This window comes from Aptenodytes patagonicus, chromosome W (genome assembly GCF_965638725.1).
Source record: "Aptenodytes patagonicus chromosome W, bAptPat1.pri.cur, whole genome shotgun sequence".
In the NCBI taxonomy this organism is placed as follows: domain Eukaryota; kingdom Metazoa; phylum Chordata; class Aves; order Sphenisciformes; family Spheniscidae; genus Aptenodytes; species Aptenodytes patagonicus.
In genome coordinates this window covers 41,728,338-41,752,818 of record NC_134981.1, presented here as the reverse complement: position 1 = coordinate 41,752,818, position 24,481 = coordinate 41,728,338, and the positions used below count along the sequence as shown (strand labels likewise).

Genomic DNA, 24,481 nt, shown 5'->3' with positions numbered 1-24,481 from the left:
TCAAAACTGTTCAAAAACTTATCAGGAAAAACAAGGGGCCTTGGAGAATTAATAGTTATAAGGCCTATCTTGTAGAGCCTTCCAACATTTTTATGTGACTTAAATAATAGGTTTCAGGATTCGATACTTTTATATTTTCTATGCATTAAATCCAAGACCTCTATTACCAGTTAGCTGTAGTTACTGTGACAAAGTGCAAAACTTTAAATTGTTCCTTTGAGGTTAGTTGGAATTTCTGTACTAACTAAGCATATTACATATACACTGAAGTTTTGCTAGCTAATTGCAGTTTTGATGTATTTTGATGGCATTTTTGTTCATAGGTGAGTTTGACGTTACAATCCAGGGAAACATGCATCTCTGCTCACGTCTTCCGGTATTTGTAACTAAAAGAAGCTGAAGAACAACTGCCATAGAAATGAATTTTCTAAAGCATGGCCTTCTGTACAAGGATGTTCTCTTGTACTGATACTACCTGTTTTTCTTGTTACTTTACTTGTTGATTCTTATGCAAGAGAAGTCAGAAAGAGAAAAAAACTGCAGCTGAAATTACCACAGTCCCTTCAACACCTGGGAAATCCTAAAGCTTGGTAAGGTATCAAAAGAGGACAAGTGCTGCCTGAGAATATTGCCTGCAAAGTGGAAGAATAGGCTTGTTACAATCCCTTCTCCTTTTCCTAATCAACTTTTCTAAGCTCAGAAATAGCCAAAGTGTTATATTTGGACTTCCCTGAATCGTGCTGGAAGACTTGGATTTATCACTATCCTAATACTTTGTTTAAAGAGACTTCTATAATAAAAGTGCAGTGCTTAAACAACCGATAACAAGTTTGTCCATATTTCAGCTGGAATTCAAAGTTATTTAAACTGCTAGAATCATGCAAGGTGTTCTCAGATATCCCAAATGCATGCAGAAGGTACAAGCTCATGTACATACATCTTTTCCTCAAATCTGTAAGTGTAATTTAAAAAACTGATAAATAACTTTAAAAACATTCAATGTAGCAAGACAGTTTATCACCAGCTTAAATCTTTAATTTTCTGCATTCACTGACAGTTTGCTTTCCCGTATGGTAGTTTGCAATGGATTAAATATTTGTTAAGCTTTTCCATTTATAAATGCTTATTATATGCCAAAGCTTTACAGAAATTCAAGAGTAAAAAAACCAGTAAGATAAAAATAGCTAATATTAGTTAAACACTGAGAACTCTCTTTACAGTGTAATATTAACTTTTAAAAAAGCTACCGCATACAAATTCCCATTCCTGTTTTCTGATTACATGAATTGTGTAATTGTGTAGACTGGCAAAAGATGATGATCTGACAGAACAGAAACTTCAAGATTAACAATTTAAGTAGTTCTTTCCTTCCAAAATAGCAAAGGTTCTTTAGTATAGGTAAGTACCTTTATAGAGGCACCAAAACCAAATAGCTCTTTCAACTGAACTTTCAAAAAAATTTAATTTTCGTTTCAAAAGGGATCTTGAAATTACTTGATACACATATATCCCTGTCCCACTGCCTTGTAATATACATTCAGCAATTTAAAATAAGGATTCAATATTTTATAGATTTCATATATATTATATATTTAATATATAATATATATTTATGTGTACATTACACAGATACACTCAGCAGGATTAAACTGTTTTGTTTTGAAATGTTTGATTGGTGTCACTAATCTACTTCAATTATTTTGTAAATTCAATGGAATTTATCCATTACCTGAAAAGAAGAAATTTAAAAGACCCAAAAGTCCCACATGGCCATTACTTCAAAATGACTGCAGGGACTGAAATCATATTTATAACACTCCTTACTGCACAAGCATTCATGCATATGTTTAGGCAGCAATACCTGCCAGGCCCACACATCTATTCCTACGTTAAATTTAAATTTTATACAATTTTCTTTACTGTAATATACAGTATCTCTTTTGCCCTGTTGGTTTATTTCATTTTTCATGGAGAAAAGTGATCAATAGCTAGCCAACAATTTTTTTATATCCCCCTACTCTTCCATTGTATGGCTCAATTTCAAGATTTTACTTACTAGGCAGCCACCATTAGCATATCTAATACCCTACTAACATAGTTCAGTCACTGACTCTTGATTCTTCAAATAGAAAATTTTGAGGGTGGCTTGCTGTTTAATGGAAACAAAGATACTCTGAGGTGCTATCTTTTCAATATGTCCACCAATACCTGCTACACAATAATGTCACTCAATCCCAGTACCATAATTCAATGTTACTTATCATTTCAGTAAAAAAGTAACAAATCCAGTTGCAATTTTAAACATTATAAGAATATTCACCCTGAGAACACAGAATAAGTGTTTAAGAATAAATGTTGATATGTTTTTTCTTCATATACAGTTTTTTCTTCATCTCCTCTTGAGTACTTGGGTTTGTATCTAGAATTTGACCTCATACTTGCTTTGTCAGTTGATCTGTTTATGCCACAGTCAGGTACTGGTGATAGAAAAGCCCAAAAAGGCTTGTGGAAAAGAGGCAAGCAGCGATCTACCAGGTGAGGAAAGACAAGAGTTCCCGGAATAGGAGAGGAGTGAAAATATTCTTTAGGCTTCCCAAAGCCATTGTTATTTGCACTACAGTTGTTTTCATCTTTCCATCAGCAGATGGAGACTCATAATAAACTGAACTGGGAAGCAGATTGTTTTCTACTGGAGTGTCAGATTCTGGATAGATGCCCCAAGAATAATTACCTGTTAAAAAACAGAGTAACATATAAGATATTTGTAGAATTAGATTAGTTCTGTTATTTCTAGCAACTTTATAGATAATCCTATATATTTTTTTCAAACAAAAAAATTGCAAAATTTTACTTATAAATTAGTAAATGCTAGCTGTGTCCATCCACATGGCTTCCTGATCATACCAGTAAGCTATCAGGGTAGGATTAACCTTACCTTTTGACATCCTAACTTTTACATGTGAGTCAGTTGCCTTGGGACCCCTGTCAGTGCTGGGTATGATTCATCTCACCAGATGTAGATGTCTGTTTTAGGATGGAATGAATCACAGACTAATAATGCCTATTTCTTTCTGTTCACATTTGTCAAAATGAATGCCACCACTGCATGGTAGGCTGTGAAAGACATCCCTCACAAGAAAGAAGAAAAACAGTGACATCAGATCTCCCACTAATGAAATAAACCCCACATCTTACATTTTCTGTTCAAAAAGTCCACTGAAGTTTGAAATATTGAAAAAAAAATTAACAGATATTAATAAAGTTAAATCAACAATACAGCTCATTGTTGAAAGATGTCAAAAGCAGCAAGAGAAGAGCACAGCTTAAAAGCTGTTTATCAGCTGTTTGCCAGCAGATTGAGGGAGGTGATCCTTCCCCTCTACTCAGCACTGGTGAGGCCTCACCTGGAGTCCTGTGTCCAGTTCTGGGCTCCCCAGTACGAGAGAGACACGAACATACTGGAGCAAGCCCAGCGCAGGGCCACAAAGATGATTAAGGCACTGGAGCATCTTTCATATGAGGAGACGCTGAGAGAGCTGGGCTTCTTTAGCCTGGAGAAGAGAAGGCTCAGAGAGGATCTTATTACTGCATATAAATACCTGATGGGAGGGAATGAAGAAGAGGGAGCCAGGCTCATCTCAGTAGTGCCCAGTGACGGGACAAGAGGCAATGGGCACAAATTAAAACACAAGAAATTCCATCTGAACACAAGAAAACACTTTTTTACTCTAAGGGTGGTCAAACACTGGAACAGGTTGCCCAGAGAGGTTGTGGAGTCTCCATCCTTGGAGATACTCAAAACCCGACTGGACACGGTCCTGGGCAACCTGTTCTAGTTGACCCTGCTTGAACAGGGGGGGTTGGACTAGATGATCTCATGAGGTCCCTTCCAACTTAAACAATTCTGTGATTTTGCAAGTTTTAAATGGCAGGAAACTACAATGTATTTCTGTGCTATGAGTACCCATACGTTCTAATGTTCTTTAGTAGACTGAAAATATAAATGCTCTATATGGAATAGAGCACAGTTTTGTTCATCAAATTTTGCCTACCTAGTGTTTTCAAAAGCAGAGTTGCGTGAAAGACCATTACAAATGGTGCAACGTACTGCAGTGCAATTACACAAAGATAATAGAATACCCGAGCCACATGGAAAAAGAGAAAAGGGTAATTCATGAGTTCTGGGTGATCAAAGCAAACCTTTATGGCTTTTTACCTTTATGGTAAAAACAAGCAATTTATTAAAAAAAAACCCCAATTCTTATGCAAAAAAGCTATTTTAAAAGTTTTATAGCATGTTTTGGTATGTGAAATATTGTCTTCAAAAGACCTAATGAAGAACTGATCCCTATAATGAATTCTGGTTTCAGGACACTTACAATCCCAAGAGGAATCACTGAAAGAAAATAATTAAAAGTAGCAGTTCTGTTAACACAAACAAAATTAATTTTGCTTATGCAAACTGAATGCTATCATTCAAATATTCGTATTTGAACACACTAGAATTTTGTAAGCTACCTCAAAGCTAAATATATGGTTATCCCAAGTGATTACAAACTAAATCCCATTTCGAAAATGAAGTACTGTGACTGTAGAAACAGTCCAAAGCCTGATAAAAAGTAAATGAAACTTTGGTTAATATTTCAGTCCCTTTTCAAAGTGAGATATTTGTAAGATATCCAAATGGTAAACACCAGTACTTTTAAAACAACGACAAGAGGAATTTTCATTAGCAGTTCATCAATAACAAAGCATTTAAATGATCTTTATTTCAGGTACACATTATGGTTCATTGAAATCCACTCAGATTTATCCCTCCCCCTGCTCACAATCTGTTCCAGCTTTCTCAAGATTGTTACGTTACATATTTTACATAAACTGTTGACCTTAAAGACTATATCAAATGAAGAAGGAAAAAAGTCATAAAATCAATAGCAAGCAAGCAGTAAAATATAGTTAACTGGATTTTAGCAAAGAACAGAATATAGGGTGGCAAAAAAGATCAAGGCAGCCCTGACATTTTTCGAAATAGCTTTAAAACCTCAAAGGGCTTTGAGATGATCAAACATCAAAAAATTAACATGAGAAAAAAAGCAGTAAAACATTGACAGAAGAAAAAGCATGAGACAAAATATTTTAAGATAATTGATGGGATATGATAAAAAGAGCAAAAAAAAAAAAAGTAATGATCAGTGTAGGAAGACAGATAGGAAAGATTTTACTGGCAAAAGCACCAGAAGAAGAGAAAGTAGGTATGGCTAGTAAAACCAGATAGGACTATATTTAATGGCCCTGGGCTTCCTAAAGAGAAGATATTTGAGGTACTGGATAAATGGATTAGGAAACACCAGATACAGAAGGCATTATTATTTTATCAATAAGATGAAAGCTCCCAAAACTAAAATTATGCATTCACAACAACTAGAACTGTTCTGTCGTAAACAATTGTTGCTAGTTATATTTCCTAACCTTTTTTCTGAAGTCCAAAGCAAGTCACTTGTTTTGTAACTAAATATTTGAAATAACTACTGCACAGTCCATTTACAACCTTAAGATATTTGTGAGACAAAGACAAGATTATAGTAGTGACAATTTAAAAATGAAGAGGAAGCTTTGTCTTATGGCATACTTGAATATTCCTTCTGGAATACACCCTGACTCAGCAAGATTATCAGGCAGCACTATCATGTAACACTAGAAATAAGTTCATTTTGCAGGAAACATGCAACACCACTCTATACCAAGCTTACAAATTTCTATCTCCTCTGTTTGTTGATGGTTTTTAAATTATTTTTCTATAAAAAAAGCCCTCAAGGAAATCTTTCTCTTTTATCACTTGCCACAGTAACAGTTTTATAGGCAGACGGTTTTATATCTAGGCTAGTGCCTAGAGAGTGGTCTTACAGAACTAAACATGTCTTATTTTATCCCAAAATATAGCCATCCTATCTTAAAATTTGCCCCAATTTAAAAATCACAGTTGGGATTAGGCAACAATATTTTGCCCTTCTATCTAAATCTGACTTTTTTTTGTTGCTGTAACTAACAAATCACCACTTACCCTATACACTCCCCAGGTTCTATTCATGCTGAACTCATCAAGATAAACGTAAGGCTTGCCAATATATTTGTAAAGAACACTTCATGATGGGATCTCTTAGAACAATGGAGGAACAACTTAAGACAAGCCATCTGAATAATATGGATGATGCATCTTTGCATATTTTGGTTTGCAGAATTTTGTTGTAATGGTGCTATTTTTAGAAGGGATATAGTTTAGGAAGCTTCATTCAAATTTCAGTTCTGGTGCCACAGAAGACAACAAACCAGATGTTTATGTTTTTCTATGAAAAAAATCTGCACAGACAGAGCACTCCAAATATATGTAACCTTAGTGCCATTATACTTACCATTTTTTTGTAAATCAGTTGTACTTATTCTGCTGGCTTCCTTTTTCACCTGATCCACACATTTCTGGGCTAAATTCAGATAGGCCTGTAAGTGACTGTGCATCATAGCCAAACGTAAAGCACACAACAGGATTATAATCCACAACCGCATGGTGTCAAATATATCTTCTGACATTCTGTGGATAAAAAGGGTAACGTTGTTTTCCAAAGGTCACCTACCACTACAGAGTTATTTGTAAAGAAATCTTTAAGTATATTGTTAAAAGTACTTACACACAATCCACAGTTATGGAGTTCACGTGCAAGTAATATTCACTTTTCCACCCATTCTCTTTACTGCTACTTCTTGGTAGCCCTATTACAGCATTAGATCCAAATTAGTACCCATTTGCTTGCAAACGCGAACAACTCTTAAAAGCTTGAATTCTGAGTAATGAAGACAGGACACTAAAAAGCAAGCTCTTTCAGATAATTCCAAGTTTTGAGATATATAGTTCTAGATACCAAATGTGTACTTCAGCTGCCTTAGATATGTTGCTATAGCACAACTCTCATTAAGATTAACTGAAGAATAAAATGGAAACACAAAAATTATATATTTGCAATGTTTTACGTAATAGCTCAGTGATCACAGTTATCTCAGAAGCATCATTTAGACCTAGAAAGCAATAAAAGTGACAGCCAATCATATCAGTTTCAACTCTGAATACTACTATTTTGAATTACCTAGGTTAATAAAGTGACAATGACAGTCACCTATGCTACTTATACAATATTGATTTCAGATATAATTCTTCCTGAAAATTCTTTCCCTTTTTATGCTTTTAAATATTTTAGCTATCAAATTTCATATGCACTTCATCTACAGGCCCCTCACTACAAGAAGGACGTTGAGGTGTTAGAGCGTGTCCAGAGAAGGGCAACGAGGCTGGTGAGGGGTCTGGAGAACAAGTCTTATGAGGAGCGGCTAAGGGAACTGGGACTGTTTAGCCTGGAGAAAAGGAGGCTGAGGGGAGACCTCATCGCGCTCTACAACTACCTGAAAGGAGGTTGTAGCGAGGTGGGTGTCGGTCTCTTCTCCCAAGTAACTAGCGATAGGACGAGAGGAAACGGCCTCAAGTTGCGCCAGGGGAGGTTTAGATTGGACGTGAGGAAAAATTTCTTTACTGAAAGAGTGGTTAAACATTGGAACAGGCTGCCCAGGGAAGTGGTTGAGTCCCCATCCCTGGAGGTATTTAAAAGATGTGTAGATGAGGCGCTTAGGGACATGGTTTAGTGGGCATGGTAGTGTTGGGTTGACGGTTGGACTTGATGATCTTAGAGGTCTTTTCCAACCTCAATGATTCTATGATTCTATGATTCTACACATACATTTTAAGGCAAGTCTCATACTACTAAGAACCTTAGGTCAGTTCTCATGCCAATGTATCTATCTCAATTGTCTTCAGTGAAATCACTTCTCCCTTTACACCAATAAGTAAGATGTAAGGTATTAGAAGCTGTCAATGAAGTGGTATTCTGTCCCTAGGGAGAACAACACAGAACTCTGACACAGAGATGCCAGAAGATAGCAGCTCTTTGGGAACCACTGCCTTACCATTCTTAATCGGATTCAACACTCTGCGACTAATTCTCATTCTTCCTAAATAACAGAAGCCCTTTACAGCTCAGTTGGAACTTCTACGGTACCTTTCATGACAGATGCTATTCACAGCCACAATTTTAAGTTTTCCATGTTGCTATGACTTTTACAGGGCACTACTTAGACTTAAGGTTTTATCCTCAACACTCCAGAAAAAATTTTTAAAGGGAATCTTACAAAGGTACACTCTCTTTGCCCAAATGTGGGTTCATAATGTAGTCCTTAGTGATTGGTTTTACTCACAGTAGAACCATAGGTAAAGGAGCCAAGAAGTTTATATGTAGCAATGTTCTGAAAGAGGAAAAATAAAGGGGTGTGTGTTATTAAATACAGTTACCATACTGTTGAAACTGGTGGTACGGATTCAAAAAGAGTAATACAAATTTTAAAATAGTGGGGGAAAGGTAAATAAGAGAATTACTTCCCTTTTTTTATAAGTATGACTCAAGTCTCAACAAAACAGTAATATTACATACTGTGAAATCACACTGGTTGTAGTTAAAAAAAAGTGCTTTTTGGAATAAATCAAGTTTTTTAGATATTTGAACAAACTAACCAAAGGAACTACATGCATTATACCACACTATAGTAAAAGACAGTTGTTGAAAATTTCCATACAATGGCATAATACCAAACTACAGTAGCCATTACTGTTTTAATCTAGAGGGTCAGTATCTTAGACAGATAATTATGGAAAATATGCTGCTATATTAGTGATTTTTTTTTTTGCTTTATTAAAAAGATACTCAGATTAATTTCTATTATCTATACAGACCAGGGGAAACACTTTTCACAGGTCAGATTACCCAGTTTAATGAAGATTTTTACTTAGGAACCTTGAGGAGCAGTCCAAAGAATTTCAGTAACTTGTGAAATGAGCTTCTACTTATTTGAGACATCCCATTGAATTAGTGGACTGGAATGTGCCAGAGTGGCAAGAACCACTTTGTGTTTATTTGAGTAGAGGTAGAAAGGCTGAAAGACTCTTGAAGCAGGCTCTGAAAATGGGGTGAATTTGTAGGAAATGATACAAATTGATTAAGAGAGCTCCAAAATATATACAGGGAAGGATGCTGCTAAAGGAAAACCAAACAGGCTATCAAAATTAAAAGTGACACCAGATTATTTTAATTCTATTTTATCCAAAAACTTATTCCCTATTTATATATGCAAGATTCACGTTAATCATTTTGACCACATTACTAAAGTGGCAATTCATCATTTACCTAATCTCCAATTATTTTTTTAAGTCACTGCTCCCTACAAGTTAAGTCTCCCATTCTGTAATTATGGCTTGTGCCTTTTTTCTTTTACAAATGTATGACCTTATATTTGCCTTATATGGAAAGGCATTATTTTCCCCACACCCAAATTAGACAGCTTTGTATCAATGACATGTCATCCGCATTTACTACTCTCCTTTAGTCACTGTCAAACAACTGCAAACAGTCAATAATGATCTACTCATTGACAAAAACACACCACTAAGGGCAAACACTGATCTCTTCAGGGCCCATTAGAAACAATCACTCAGCAATGATTCTTTGTTTATAATTGCATTACCTAACTACATTGATATCTGACCAAGTTTTAATCCATGTAATGCAATTTTTATATTGTTGCAGTTGAATAGACAAAGTATTGGCATACCTTTAAAAAGAATTTGCTTGGTGCTGCAAAATGTTATCTTTAACAATCAGTTCTAATATCCCCTAAACATCAAGTTAGAAAAGATTTATTTTTTTCATAACCCCATACTAGTGGATATTAATTACCCTCTTAGTTCTTCATTAATCAAGTCCTGTTTCAGAGATCCTATATTTCTGCCTAAGATATCATGTCCACAGGTCAAGAAAGATGTTGGTGTTGTGGTTTAACCCCAGCCGGCAACTAAGCACCATACAGCCGCTCGCTCACTCCTCCCCGGTGGGATGGGGGAGAGAATCAGAAGAGTAAAAGTGAGAAAACTCGTGGGTTGAGATAAAGACAGTTTAATAAGTAAAGCTTTATATGCTGAGCATGACGTTACATGGTATGGGATACGCCTTTGGTCAGTTGGGGTCAGCTATCCCAGCTGTGTCCCCTCCCAACTTCTTGTGCACCCCCAGCCTACTCGCTGGTGGGGCGGTGTGAGAAGCAGAAAAGGCCTTGACGCTGTGTAAGCACTGCTCAGCAATAACGAAAACATCCCTGTGTTATCAACACCGTTTTCAGCACAAATCCAAAACGTAGCCCCATACTAGCTACTATGAAGAAAATTAACTCTACCCCAGCCAAAACCAGCACATTCTCCACCCCTTATTCCATACCATTTACGTCATGCTCAGGTCCCACACTAGCCAATACATCCTCATTAACCACCACCACCCTTCCCATCCTTTGATACAATACACAGATATCATTCCCTTAGTCTATGGACCACCCCTGTGAAATGTCTTTAAAATGTCCACAAATGTCCACAAAATGTCCATTGAGTTCATTTAGTCCATGACTTTGGGCTCCATCTGTTATGGTGGTCACTCAGGACAGGAGAGATGGTGTGTTGCGTGGAGTTATTGGGCACCAAAGACAGCTCAGGTTGGGTCGCTGCTGCACTTGCACTGCTTCTTGTAAGACTTGTCTTCCACTGGTTCGGGTGGTTCCTGCTATAGTAATTCATATAACATGCAACTCAAATCATGGGTTACAACAATTTAAAGGTATATCCATTACAATCGCCACCCCTGGTCCCTTTGGGCCAGGTTATAGGGTTTAACATTGCAATGAACTCCTCCCCTTGCTCCTAGCCTGGCTAGCAACAAGGGGTTCTTGCTATAGTAATTCCCATAACATGCAACTCAAATCCCGGGTTACAACAATTTAAAGGTATTTCCATTACAGTCTCCGCCCTTGGCCCCTTTGGACCAGACCATAGGGTTTAACATTGCAATGAACTCCTCCCCTTGCCCCTGCTCCGGCTTGGACTTATCCACAGACTGCAGTCCCTTAGGGGAGTACCTGCTCCAAGTGAAGCCTTACCTATGAGCCACAGTCTCTCCAGGGGTATACCTGCTGCGGCATAGACTTATCCATAGCCACAGTCGCTTTGAGGTGCACCTGCTCCAGCGCGGCATTATCCATGGGCCACAATGCCTTCAGAGATGTACCTGCTCCAACATGGCCTTACCCATGGCTGCAGTCCCTCCAGGGGTGTACCTGCTCTGTCGTGGGCTTATCCATGGCCACACGCTTTGAGGTGCTCCAGCATGACCTCATGCACAGCCACTGATGCTTCAAGGTCTACCTGCTGCAGCATGGATTTATCCACAACCACAGATGCTTTGAGGTGTACCTTCTCCAGCGTGGACTTGTCCTTGGGCCACAATCCCTTCAGAGGTATACCTGCTGTGGCACAGACATAACCACGGCCACAGACGCGTCGAGATATACCTGCTCTGGCATGGGCTTATCCAGAGCCACAGACGCTCCGGGGTGTCCTGCTCCCGTGTGGACTCATCCACAGGTCACAGGCCCTTCGACTCGAGTTCACACCGGAGTTCCAGCCTGTCCAGTACAGCAGCGCAGAAACAGCAGTGATGCCCTGGCTATCTGCCAGCCCAGGCGCATTGCCATTGCTGTTATCAAAATGTTCCCAGGCACAGCAGAGTAAGATGATAAGCAGTACAGCAGCAGAGCAAGCAGTGAAAGCAAAAAGCAGCCACTAACGAGCATTAGACTCTAATATACAGTGAGGCAAGCAAGCCCCATGGCAAGCACAGGAGCCTGTCAATTAAAAGCTAAACAGCAATAACAGCTATAAATTCGATCTAGCACATTCCAATCAAATCTGTCATTATCTCGAACCCTTTGAGCCCCACGTTGGGCACCAAGAAGGACTGTTGTGGTTTAACCCCAGCCAGCAACTAAGCACCACACAGCCGCTCGCTCACTCCCCCCCGGTGGGATGGGGGAGAGAATCCGATGAGTAAAAGTGAGAAAACTCGTGGGTTGAGATAAAAACAGTTTAACAATTGAAATAAAATAATAATAACAACAACAATAATAACAATAATAATAAAAGAATATACAAAGCAAGTGACGCACAATGCAATTGCTCACCACCTGCCGACCGATGCCCAGCCAGTCCCCGAGCAGCGGCCCCCCGGCCAGCTTTCCCCCAGTTTATATACTGAGCATGACGTCACATGGTATGGAACATCCCTTTGGCCAGTTGGGGTCAGCTGTCCTGGCTGTGCCTCCTCCCAGCTTCTTGTGCACCTCCAGCCTTCTCAGTCGGTAGAGCATGGGAAGCTGAAAAGTCCTTGACTAGTGTAAGCGCTACTTAGCAACAACTAAAACATTGGTGTATCAACTTTGTTCTCATCCTAAATCCAAAACACAGCACTGTACCAGCTACTAGGAAGAAAATTAACTGTATCCCAGCCAAAACCAGGACACTGAGTCATCATAGTGTAAGAAATACTGAAATACTGAAAAGGACAATTTTAATTTATTTTTCATTTTAAAGCTATAAAAGTTTTAATAATTGAACTCACTTCCTATATGTTACTCTAAATTCAATATTTATTAACAAAAGTTTCCATTGAGTTTTAGATTCCCTTTTAATGTGTTTCCAGTTTACTGCCTTTCTGAAGCTATTTCTTCACTTCCTTTTTTTTCTTTGGATCTTAACCTAATCTTATTAACAAAGGCACAATGCCCATCTAGAAGAAAAAAAAAAAGTCTGTGGCTGTACCTCTTCTTCCAGACAGCTATTTGAATTTCCAAAAAGATATAGGGGAAAGGAAGCAGGAAGTAGAAACATTCATGGTGGAGCTCTCACACAAGGAAAGGAAAGGAATGCTTCTTTAACTCGTATTCCACTTACAAGGCAAAGAATGTAATAGATCAGCATGTTGAACTTCATCTTAAGTTTTACTGAATTTTAGGTTGTGAAATAATCAACTATAAGAACATTTTGATTCCAATAAGTTAGCCCCTATGGTAGCGTTATGTATAGGTCGCCGTGTTACTTATTATTTGAGGCTGTGTTGCTTGAAGTCCCTATTCCCTATTCTCTGGACTCTCTAGACCATAACCAGAGCCCCTAGGTTCTATTGTATATGGGATGAGTTATTTGACAGCCTGGCAAGGTAGATATCTAGCTGGCCAACTTGGCAACAAAACCTACTTTTAAGGTGTCCTGAAGTGAACTGCCTTCATTATAATACTAAAAAACACACCCACAGGTCAAGAAGACCCTTGCCCAGGTGAAGACCCTTCCCCCGCGCAAGTGTAGTAACAGAAGAGAATGACACAACCGATATTATAATTATATGTAAATCATTAACCAATCATTGTAACTGGGAGTGTACTACCTTATAATTTTTGTGTATAAATGTAACGGTGATCTAGCCATAGGTGTGCTTGATTTGTGGAATTCCACCTTGCACCCGGCGCTGTAATAAAGAATGCCTGCTTTCTAAAACCCCAAATTGAGTCTTAGAGAGTTCTTCATCTGCCGATTTACGGTAACAGTTTTGGCGACCCAGATGGGACCCTGCTCTTGAGCCTCGACGGATCCTGGGATCGCGGAACCTCAGCCGGCACCGAGGGATTCTCGGAGAGGATCTTCCGATCCCCGGACCGAAGAGCCCCTGAGCGAAGAACATTGTGAGTATTAAGGCATTCTTTTGGAAACTTTAAGTTGGAACCCGGGAAGGGGGTTGGAGTCCCCCGTTTGGGAAGGGGTTGTAGTCCCCATTTGGCGGGGTCGGAGACCCCGCAAGCCTGCCTGTAAGGCGCAGCGAAAGCTACGCAGGGTTGGGGCTAAGAGGGTACCCGTTTGGCAGTAGGAAGCCTAGGCGTCTGCCCATAAGTCATAAGCGAAAGCTATTGCTGGGTTGGACATTTGGAGGGGTTGGAATCCCCGTTTGGAATTTGGAGTTTGAGGGGTTGGAATCCCCGTTTGGACACTTTATCTGTTATCTTTCATAGAATCATAGAATCATTGAGGTTGGAAAAGACCTCTAAGATCATCGAGTCCAACCGTCAACCCAACACCACCATGCCCACTAAACCATGTCCCTAAGTGCCTCATCTACACGTCTTTTAAATACCTCCAGGGATGGGGACTCAACCACTTCCCTGGGCAGCCTGTTCCAATGTTTCACCGCTCTTTCAGTAAAGAAATTTTTCCTCACGTCCAATCTAAACCTCCCCTGGCACAACTTGAGGCCATTTCCTCTCGTCCTATCACTTGTTACTTGGGAGAAGAGACCGACACCCACCTCGCTACAACCTCCTTTCAGGTAGTTGTAGAGAGCGATGAGGTCTCCCCTCAGCCTCCTTTTCTCCAGGCTAAACAGTCCCAGTTCCCTCAGCCGCTCCTCATAAGAGTTGTTCTCCAGACCCCTCACCAGCCTCGTTGCCCTTCTCTGGACACGCTCCAGCACCTCGACGTCCTTCTTGTAGTGAGGGGCCCAAAACTGAACACAGTAGTCGAGGTGCGGCCTCACCAGGGCCGAGTACAGGGGCACGATCACTTCCCTACTCCTGCTGGCCACACTGTTTCTGATACAGGCCAGGATGCCATTGGCCTTCTTGGCCGCCTGGGCACACTGCTGGCTCATGTTCAGCCAGCTGTCAACCAGCACCCCCAGGTCCTTTTCCGACAGGCAGCTTTCCAGCCACTCTTCCCCAAGCCTGTAGCGCTGCATGGGGTTGTTGTGGCCGAAGTGCAGGACCCGGCACTTGGCCTTGTTGAACCTCATACAATTGGCCTGGGCCCATCGATCCAGCCTGTCCAGGTCCCTCTGCAGAGCCTTCCTACCCTCGAGCTGATCAACACTCCCGCCCAACTTGGCGTCGTCTGCAAACTTCCTGAGGGTGCACTCAATCCCCTCATCCAGATCATCGATAAAGATATTAAACAAGACCGGCCCCAGTACTGAGCCCTGGGGAACACCGCTCGTGACCGGCTGCCAACTGGATGTAACTCCATTCACCACAACTCTCTGGGCCCGGCCGTCCAGCCAGTTTTTGACCCAGCGCAGAGTACACCTGTCTAAGCCGTGAGCCGCCAGCTTCTCGAGGAGAATGCTGTGGGAGACGGTGTCAAAGGCCTTGCTGAAGTCCAGGTAGACCACATCCACAGCCTTTCCCTCGTCCACTAGGCGGGTCACCTGGTCATAGAAGGAGATCAGGTTGGTCAAGCAGGACCTGCCTCTCATGAACCCGTGCTGGCTAGGCCGGATCCCCTGGTTGTCCCGCTCATGCCTTGTGAGCGCCCTCAAGATGAACCGCTCCATAATCTTCCCCGGCACCGAGGTCAGGCTGACAGGCCTGTAGTTCCCCGGATCCTCCTTCCGGCCCTTCTTGTGGATGGGCGTCACATTGGCAAGCCTCCAGTCATCCGGGACCTCCCCCGTTAACCAGGACTGCTGATAAATGATGGAGAGCGGCTTGGCGAGCTCCTCCGCCAGCTCCCTCAGCACCCTCGGGTGGATCCCATCCGGCCCCATAGACTTGTGAGCATCCAGGTGGCGTAGCAGGTCATTGACTGCTTCCTCTTGGATTATGGGGGGTTCATCCTGCTCGCCGTCCCCGTCTTCCAGCTCGGGGGGCCGAGTACCCTGAGGATAACTGGTCTGCCTGTTAAAGACTGAGGCAAAGAAGGCATTAAGTACCTCAGCCTTTTCCTCATCCTCAGTGACAATGTTCCCCCAAACTTCCCCTTTGAACTCTATTTGTTACCTTTGAACTCTATCTGTTTACCTTCGAACTCTACCTGTTACTTTTGAACTCTATCTTGTTACCTTTGAATATTTTGTTGGGATGGCATCAGGATTTGTAAAACTGTTTAAGAGTGAGAGTGTTGGGAATTTAGCAACAGATGAAAAGATACCAAAAACCTCGCCATTGGGGTGTTTGTTAGCGCATTGGGGTGATTTACATGATGATTTGCACAAAAGCCAGATGACTGAATATTGTAACCATTGGTGGCCTTTGTATGTTTTGGAGGATCAGGAAAAATGGCCAAAGAACGGAACTTTGAGTTATAATACTGTTTTGCAGTTAATGTTGTTCTGTAGAAGAGAAGGCAAATAGAATGCTTTTATTTGAGGCAGCGAGTGGATTGGCAGAATGAATGTAAGTTAATTAGTCGAGATACTTTGGTAATGGCGTTGTAACAAGCAGAGGGCAGGTTGAGCACAAAGAGGCAGGTGCTGGAGAGGTGCTGCTTGCAAGAGGCAAGACTGCTGGAGATATGAAAAGCAGGCAGCAACAGAAGTCTTAGTCAGTCACTGCCTTCTTATTGGAATAGTTTGCCTTGTCTATTTTCAGACATTAAACTGAGATTTAAGACTGAGTAGCATATACCTATGTGTGAGAAATGGTTAGCGACCTGCTACACCACTTAGACACACACAAGTCTACGGGGCTGGATGGGATCCACCCAAGGGCACTGAGGGAGCTGGCGGAAGTGCTCACCGAGCTACTTTCAATCATTTATCAGCAGTCCTGGCTAACCGGGGAGGTCCCAGTTGACTGGAGGGTAGCAAATGTGGCGCCCATCTACGAGAAGGGCCAGAAGGAGGATCCGGGGAACTACAGGCCTGTCAGCCTGACCTCGGTGCTGGGAAAGGTTATGGAGCGGTTCATCCTGAGTGCCATCACACGGCACGTACAGGACACCCAGGTGATCAGGCCCAGTCAGCATGGGTTTATGAAAGGCAGGTCCTGCTTGACTAACCTGATCTCCTTCTATGGCAAGGTGACCCACTTAGTGGATGAGGGAAAGGCTGTGGATGTTGTTTACCTGGACTTTAGTAAAGCCTTTGACACCGTTTCCCACAGCGTTCTCCTGGAGAAACTGGCTGCTCATGGCTTGGACGGGCGTACTCTTCGCTGGGTAAAAACTGGCTGGATGGCCGGGCCCAGAGAGTTGTGGTGAATGGAGTTAAATCCAGTTGGCGGCCGGTCACGAGCGGTGTTCCCCAGGGCTCAGTATTGGGGCCAGTTCTGTTTAATATCTTTCTCAATGATCTGGACGAGGGGATGGAGTGCACCCTCAGTACGTTTGCAGACGACACCAAGTTGGGCGGGAGTGTTGATCTGCTTGAGGGTAGAAAGGCTCTACAGAGGGATCTGGACAGGCTAGATTGATGGGCCGAGGCCATACCTCTAATACTGTGTTCATTTTTGGGCCCCTCACTACAAGAAGGACGTCGAGGTGCTGGAGCACGTCCAAAGAAGAGCAACGAAGCTGGTGAAGGGTCTGGAGAACAAGTCTTATGAGGAGCGGCTGAGGGAACTGGGACTGTTTAGCCTGGAGAAAAGGAGGCTCAGGGGAGACCTTATCGCTCTCTACAACTACCTGAAAGGAGGTTGTAGCGAGGTGGGTGTCGGTCTCTTCTCCCAAGTAACTAGCGATAGGACGAGAGGAAACGGCCTCAAGTTGTGCCAGGGGAGGTTTAGATTGGACATGAGGAAAAATTTCTTTACTGAAAGAGTGGTTAAACATTGGAACAGGCTGCCCAGGGAAGTGGTTGAGTCACCATCCCTGGAGGTATTTAAAAGATGTGTAGATGTGACACTTAGGGACATGGTTTAGTGGTGGACTTGGCAGTGTTAGGTTTACGCTTGGACTCGATGATCTTAAGGGTCTTTTCCAACCTAAATGATTCTATGATTCTGTATTCTCTTACTGTGTTATGTTTTCTGTTGCTAAATTCAGAGCATCCAGATGCATTTGAGCCAGTTGCATGCCAGGGAATGTCAAAAAAAACACGAATAAGTGAACGCAGAACAGCCAGGAACATTTTGAAGGTTAGTTTAGACACAGGACCCCTAAAAGAAAAGAAAGAAAATAAGCATTGGCAGGGGGGATCAGAGACTACTTTCAACTCAACAGTATCTAACATTTAATCAAAAAAGTAAACAACATTCCATAGTTTTACTCTGGAATACCAGCATTTTTACAACCAATTCAGGAGGAGATTAAAATAAAAAACAAGTGAGTCACCTATTTATTTATTCTAAAGAATAAAAAGCTGTTCAGTATAAGAAAACCAAAACCTAAGCTATTTCCTACAAGATGTTAAATTTGTTAGCAGAGCAAAAAAAAAAGAATAATTTTATATTGTGATTAACAAGTTGTGTAATAAAAATAGCTAGTAGAATTAATTCAATTATTATATTTTTAATAGAAGAACAGATACATCGCAGGTTTAACTTGTGAAAGACAAAGTTTTATTTTTATTTTTAAGTTATACTACCTGCATTCAACCTTTATCCATTAAATAGCTCTATCAAACTGTTATTAATCCAGCTATCCACAGATTTATCAATAACATACATGTGACTAATTAACATGTCCCTTCCAAGTGACTAATATAGTTTCTTTTAACGAACTATGCAGTACATAACAAATTGAAAAAAAAAATCAAGATCAACTGAATTACTGAATTAATAACCACTAGATTACACAAAAACCAAAGTGACACATAACAAACAGATTATAGAGGAACAAAACCAAGTCTAGAGACCCACATGAGTTTCAGATTCTTTCTTAATCTGTGCCATTCAAACTACCAAGAGACACCATCATCAATACAATCACTGCTGTAAACAGCCAAAGCACTGTGAATGTTTAAAAGGAAATGGACACAAACAGAAAAATTAATACAGAAGTTAGTAAATTCAGAATAGCTTAGGAAAAACAGAGTGAAGAAAGGTTAAGAAACACATGGGATTCAGTTGAAGGGTTTCTTTTTCATTAAATATCCATATCTACAAATGACACATTATTCTAAGTATGTGTGTATATATATTTTTGAAACTTCTGTTCCTCACAAATAAAAAAAATCCATAATTCTTATACGATACTTGAGAATTTCCAAACAAGAAATTCAAATTTGTATTCCCACAGTGATGACATACCCCATACAAGCATCTTGGATCACGTGTGTAAGGCAGGGACTGTAACAGAAGTCTGTTTACGATATACAAAGGCTGTCTATAACAGTGATTGTATATATAAGTAACATCAGAAGCTATGGAACATTCCTTTGTCAGTCTATACAAAACTGGGATGTACTGTAGTAAGCAGATGTATTTGCATAAGAGGAAAAATTAAACCAAAGTTTAAATGCAAATTTTACATACTTATAAGAATTTACAGAAGTTATATCAAACCAAAAATAAGACAATTGTATCTTCAATGTAAAATATAAAGCTAGATGAAAAATATTCCATCAAACTACACAACAGTGAATGCAGGGAAGTGAATAAACGCATTTTTAACCACAGTGGAGTTATACAAATTCTGTCAGAATGCACAACCCCAAGTGGGTGCATTCAAGATTCTTCACTACAAAAATCCAGAGTTCAAAGACCAAAATATAGCATCATTCAAGCCACTGCATGTGTGTTGATGAAATAATCTGGGTTAAAACACTGCCTCAGTCTTTATTTAACTATATGTGAATGCATGTTTGTACACATGCATACATCCATACACACAAATACATATATATAGTACATATATAAGTATAGTGTGTATATTGATACCGAAATACTAAGGAGACATACGGTTTTCTTTGTCGAAGCGAAGTAACTAAATGTTCTGCAGACTGGACATTCCATAGATAAAAGGAATCCTTGAAGCTCTGTGTACAGGGGTGGAACGGATAAGGAAGTTATGCTGAAATCAGCTACTGCAACTAGGTGAAAAGACTGAGTTCAATTAGCGGACACAGTGAGGAAGACTATCGACGACCACCAGAGGACCCTGGAAGACCACCAATGAACATAAGAGCGCATGCGTTAAAGACTTTTGCATATGTTAATGAGTTCCAAGAAATAACATGGATATGCTAATCATTTCTTAGAAATTTAATGAATATGTATATTCTGATTGTACATAAATCCCATAGTTGAGCAGCCCGGTGCGCACACTAGGTGGAGCGAACCCCTGTGCGCCCGGCGCCGCAATAAAGAATGCCTGCTTTCTAAAACTCCAAATTAAGTCTTAGAGAGTTTTTTTGTCTGCCGACTTACCGTAACAATATAACATACACAGCTTTTTGTTCCTGTCGTGGTTTAACCTCAGTCGGCAACTAAGCACCACGCAGCCGCTCGCTCACTCCCCCCCGACACCGGTAGGATGGGGGAGAGAATTGGAAGAGCACAAGTGAGAAAAACTCGTGGGTTGAGATAAAAAACAGTTTAATAATTGAAATAAAATGATAATAATAATATGATGATGATAACAATAATAATAATGCACAAAGCAAGTGATGCACAGTACAATTGCTCACCACCCGCCGACCGATGCCCAGCCAGTCCCCGAGCAGCGGCCCCCCCGGCCAGCTTTCCCCAGTTTATGTACTGAGCATGACGTCACATGGTATGGAATGTCCCTTTGGCCAGTTTGGCTGTGCCCCCTCCCAGCTTCTTGTGCACCTCCAGCCTTCTCAGTCGGTAGAGCATGGAAAACTAAGAAGTCCTTGGCTAGTGTAAGCATTACCTAGCAACAACTAAAACATTGGTGTGTTATCAACATTGTTCTCACCCTAAATCCAAAACACAGCACTGTACCAGCTACTAGGAAGGAAATTAACTCTATCCCTGCCGAAACCAGGACAGTTCCTTTGGGGAGAAAAAGGTAGAAAAGGTAGAAAAGGTGTTCCTCCTCACATAAGTCTCTTTTTTTCTGAAGAAAAACATAGACATTTGTATTGGGTCTGGCTGGGATGGAGTTAACTTTCCCCGTAGCAGCCCTCACAGTGCTGCGCTTTGTATTTGTAGCTAGAACTGTGTCCATAGCACACCAATGTTTTGGCTACTGCTGAGCAGTGCTCACACAACATCAAGGCTGTCTCTCCAACATCCCCCCTGCCTCCAAAGGCCAGTAGGCTGGGGGTGGGCAAGAGGTTGGGTGGGACATAGCCAGAACAGCTGACCCAATCTGACCAAAGGGATATTCCATACCATATGATGTCTGCTCAGCAATAAAAGCTAAGAGAAAGGAGGACGGTGGCATTCGTTATTAAGGCGTTTGTCTTCTGAAGCATCTGCTACCAGTACTGAGGCCCTACTTCCCAGGAAGTGGCTGGACATCGCCTGCTGATGGGAAGTAGAGAATAAATCTTTTGTTTTCCTTTGCTTCCACGCGAGGCCTTTGCTTTTCTTTATTAAACTGCCTTTATCTCGACTGACGCGTTTTTCATCTTGTTTTCTCCCCCTGTCCTGCTGAGGAGGGGGAGTGATAGAGCGGCTTGGTGGGCACCTGGCGGCCAGCCAAGGTTAACCCACCACAGTCCTTTGTGGTGCCCAACACGGGACTCAAGACAACGGCAGATTTGAATTGAGTGTGCTATAGTTATAATAGCTATGAAGTTGCAAGCTTCTGTGCGGGTCACGGAGTTTCCCGGATGCACTGCTTATCTCTTTATTTTGCTGAGCTTGGGAACATGCCAATACAAACAATGGCTATGCACTTTGCCCTGGCATTGATGCCCTTACTGTGCTGGGGGAGCTATCTTGTGGAGAGGATGAGGGAATATACCTCCTTCTTCCTAACTGGGATTGATGTGGGTGGTTTTATTGCGCGTGCTCCCAAGGTCCTTGTTCACCCTTATGTGAGCTGTTTAATACTACTAATTAACGCTGTTGGCTTATTGTCGGGTTTGTGGAATCTGGTGTCCTCCTGGCCGTAAGAGGAGACAACTTTTGGGATGCTGAAACACGCCCTGAGGCGGCTGGTCCCTGGGTGGCCCTCCTTGACTAAAGACAAGAGATTTTAGAAGACATGAGGTGAGAACACAGAGATTTGTTGCCCTTTAGTTTAGAAACAAACAAAACCCCCATACACAATAAGCATTTGATGCAAAAGCTGTTCTCTCAAATGTCTACTGAGCTTTCCCAAGTAGTCTTAGAAAAGCTTCCAGGTAGTTTTACAAAATCTGCATTCTTTCAATTAGATTTTCTTTTCTTAGTTTTCGGGACATGATGATTAGTGGAAGCAGCAAAAACTTAACTCTTTGCATAAGAACAGAGAAGTTGCAAGAATTTTTATATATATAAATAAATGTCAGGAAAGACAAAATAGATTTTTTGCTTTAAAAACACCAAAAGTTTCTCTCTGTCACTTAGAAATATTCAAACAACAGATAAAGTAACTTTGTGCTGTTTTTGGTGAGGGAGGGCGGGAAACACAAGGTATACGTACAAACAGCAGGGAATGGGATGCCCCAAGAAGCACTTCTATCAATAATGAGATAAAATTTCTTAAATATGAAAAATTCTCCTCACAGGTAGTGTAGACCTGCTTTATAAGAAACAGTGACCAGTGGCATGGGATTGTTGCTTAGATTATTATGTGACTATTTACTAAACAAAAAACATATGAAAAGATGAAACTTGTGTTTCTCTGCTTTCACGTGTATGTGTTCAAGATTTCTCAACTACCAAAGAAAATCAACTAACAGCACATTTAGTATTATCTAGGAAAGAAAAATCTATCCCATTCTCATTTTGATAAAAAAGAGAGACTATATAGTCTGGTATTGTCACCGAAAATCGGGAATGAAACTCCTTAACGCTGGGTGTATTAAAGAGCAGGCATTACTTTATTCGGCCGGGTGCATGGGGGATCTCTCCTCCTAGCATGCACACCGTATGTTGCATCAACCGTCCCTTATATGGTTCTGCGATATACATATTCATATTAATTTCTTGGAATAATCATGCATATTCATTATATTTCTAGGAACTAATTACAGTATCTGCATAGTCTTTCACGCATGCGTTTTGAGTCCTTAGGAGCATCTTCAGGTGTCTCTGGTGGTCTCTGGTGGTCTCTGGTGGTCTTTGCAGGAGGTGAACTTTTCTTGAACCTTTGGGCCCTTCTCCTTATATGGTCACAAATTGGCTCATCACTGCCATTTGCCACAGTTTTGGTTGTCCTCGTCCAGTTTCTGCTAGTACTTATCTATCTCACGATGTGCTCGTTAACTTTGGCTTTGTATATGTGATGTGCTCGTTGGCTTTGGCCTTGTATGTTTGACGCACGCTTGATTAGTCCAGCAGTTTATCTTACAACTATTTACAACAGTATTATATCTTAAGTCCTTTCCCCAATTCCATAAATATGAATATCTAAGAGGTTACCTGTTCTGTTATCAAGCTGTTTTAAAAATATTTATTGAATATTCTCCTTTTTAATGCATTTCTAAAATTATTAGCTCCAAAATTATGCAGTAGATTAAGATAAATTTTTCATAATACACTGTCAACTCTTACTACTATGAGCTGCAGCCCATTATAATTGATTTTTTTATTTTCAAATGGCAGGCAATATCAAGTCTATATTTAAATAAAGTACTTGGAGATCACTCCAGACATTACCTGCTTTAAAAAACAAAAAAGGAAGACACAAAAAGATTTTAAGAGTAAATTGTACACATTTTTTCCACTACACGATAACATAATAATTTATATTTGTACTTTTTAAAATATTGGAAGGATTTTAAGATGCAGTTTATGTGAAAATCCATTTTAGGGTATCTCTCAGGAAACCATCTGATTATGCAATATTGCACTTCATTAAGCAGCACACATTTAACATATGCATTGCTGTATTTCATCTATATGCAGAGAAGTACTCATATATGTGCATTAGGGTGGCCTAATCACAGCATCTAACTTGACTCTTAAGTTTACAGTAATCAATTTAAACTTCCTTTATAGTTAACAGAAAGAACAGATATCTCTAAAGGAAGACTTATGAAGGGAAAATTCTAATTGTAACTGCTCAGGAGTGGTAATTTGTGACCGAGGAATGATCTAGCATGGAGGGCAAGGAGGCCCAACTGCAAGAAGGGGTTAAACTGGCTGGAAGTAGGAATGCCAGAGACTGTATGGCTCCTTGCAAGGGAGTCAAGTTTCCCTGGGTGATGAGATAAGAAACAGCCTCAGCATTGTCTTGTAGCCATCCAGGAATGGGAGCACTCAGGGGCCCAAGCTCAGGGGCCACCTTTGAGCAGCAGAGCTGGGCTGGGGGAATGGACCCACCACCAGGCTGAGGTGCCCCATGCAACCGCTCTCGGGACTGGTGCTGGTGCAAGTGTATATCAGGAATCTGCTTGTGACGCATCTTTGCAGACTCCATGTAGAACCGCTTATTGCGGTAGGACTCTGCCCAATGCATTGTTCATTAAATTTTTCTTTTATATTTAAGCACAAACGTGTGTTTAATTCGCCTCGAGGGGTACCATAAAAAATCCCCAACACTTACCTCATTCTAAAAATAGGCACATAATAGGTCATACGGACTGTGTTCTGGAAAGGTCTGTTTCTCTACATTGACCATTAAAAGAACATCAGGATGATTTTGAAATGCTTAGAAGTTAGGCAAGATAACTCCCACCCTTATAAACATTTT

The 24,481-nt window shown here is 40.8% G+C and overlaps 1 pseudogene; it reads right to left on the bottom strand.

Moving 5' to 3' along the window:
- Positions 1-2,459: 2,459 nt before the first annotated feature.
- LOC143172251 (transmembrane protein 161B-like) lies at positions 2,460-24,366 on the bottom strand (annotated as a pseudogene).
- Positions 24,367-24,481: the final 115 nt, after the last annotated feature.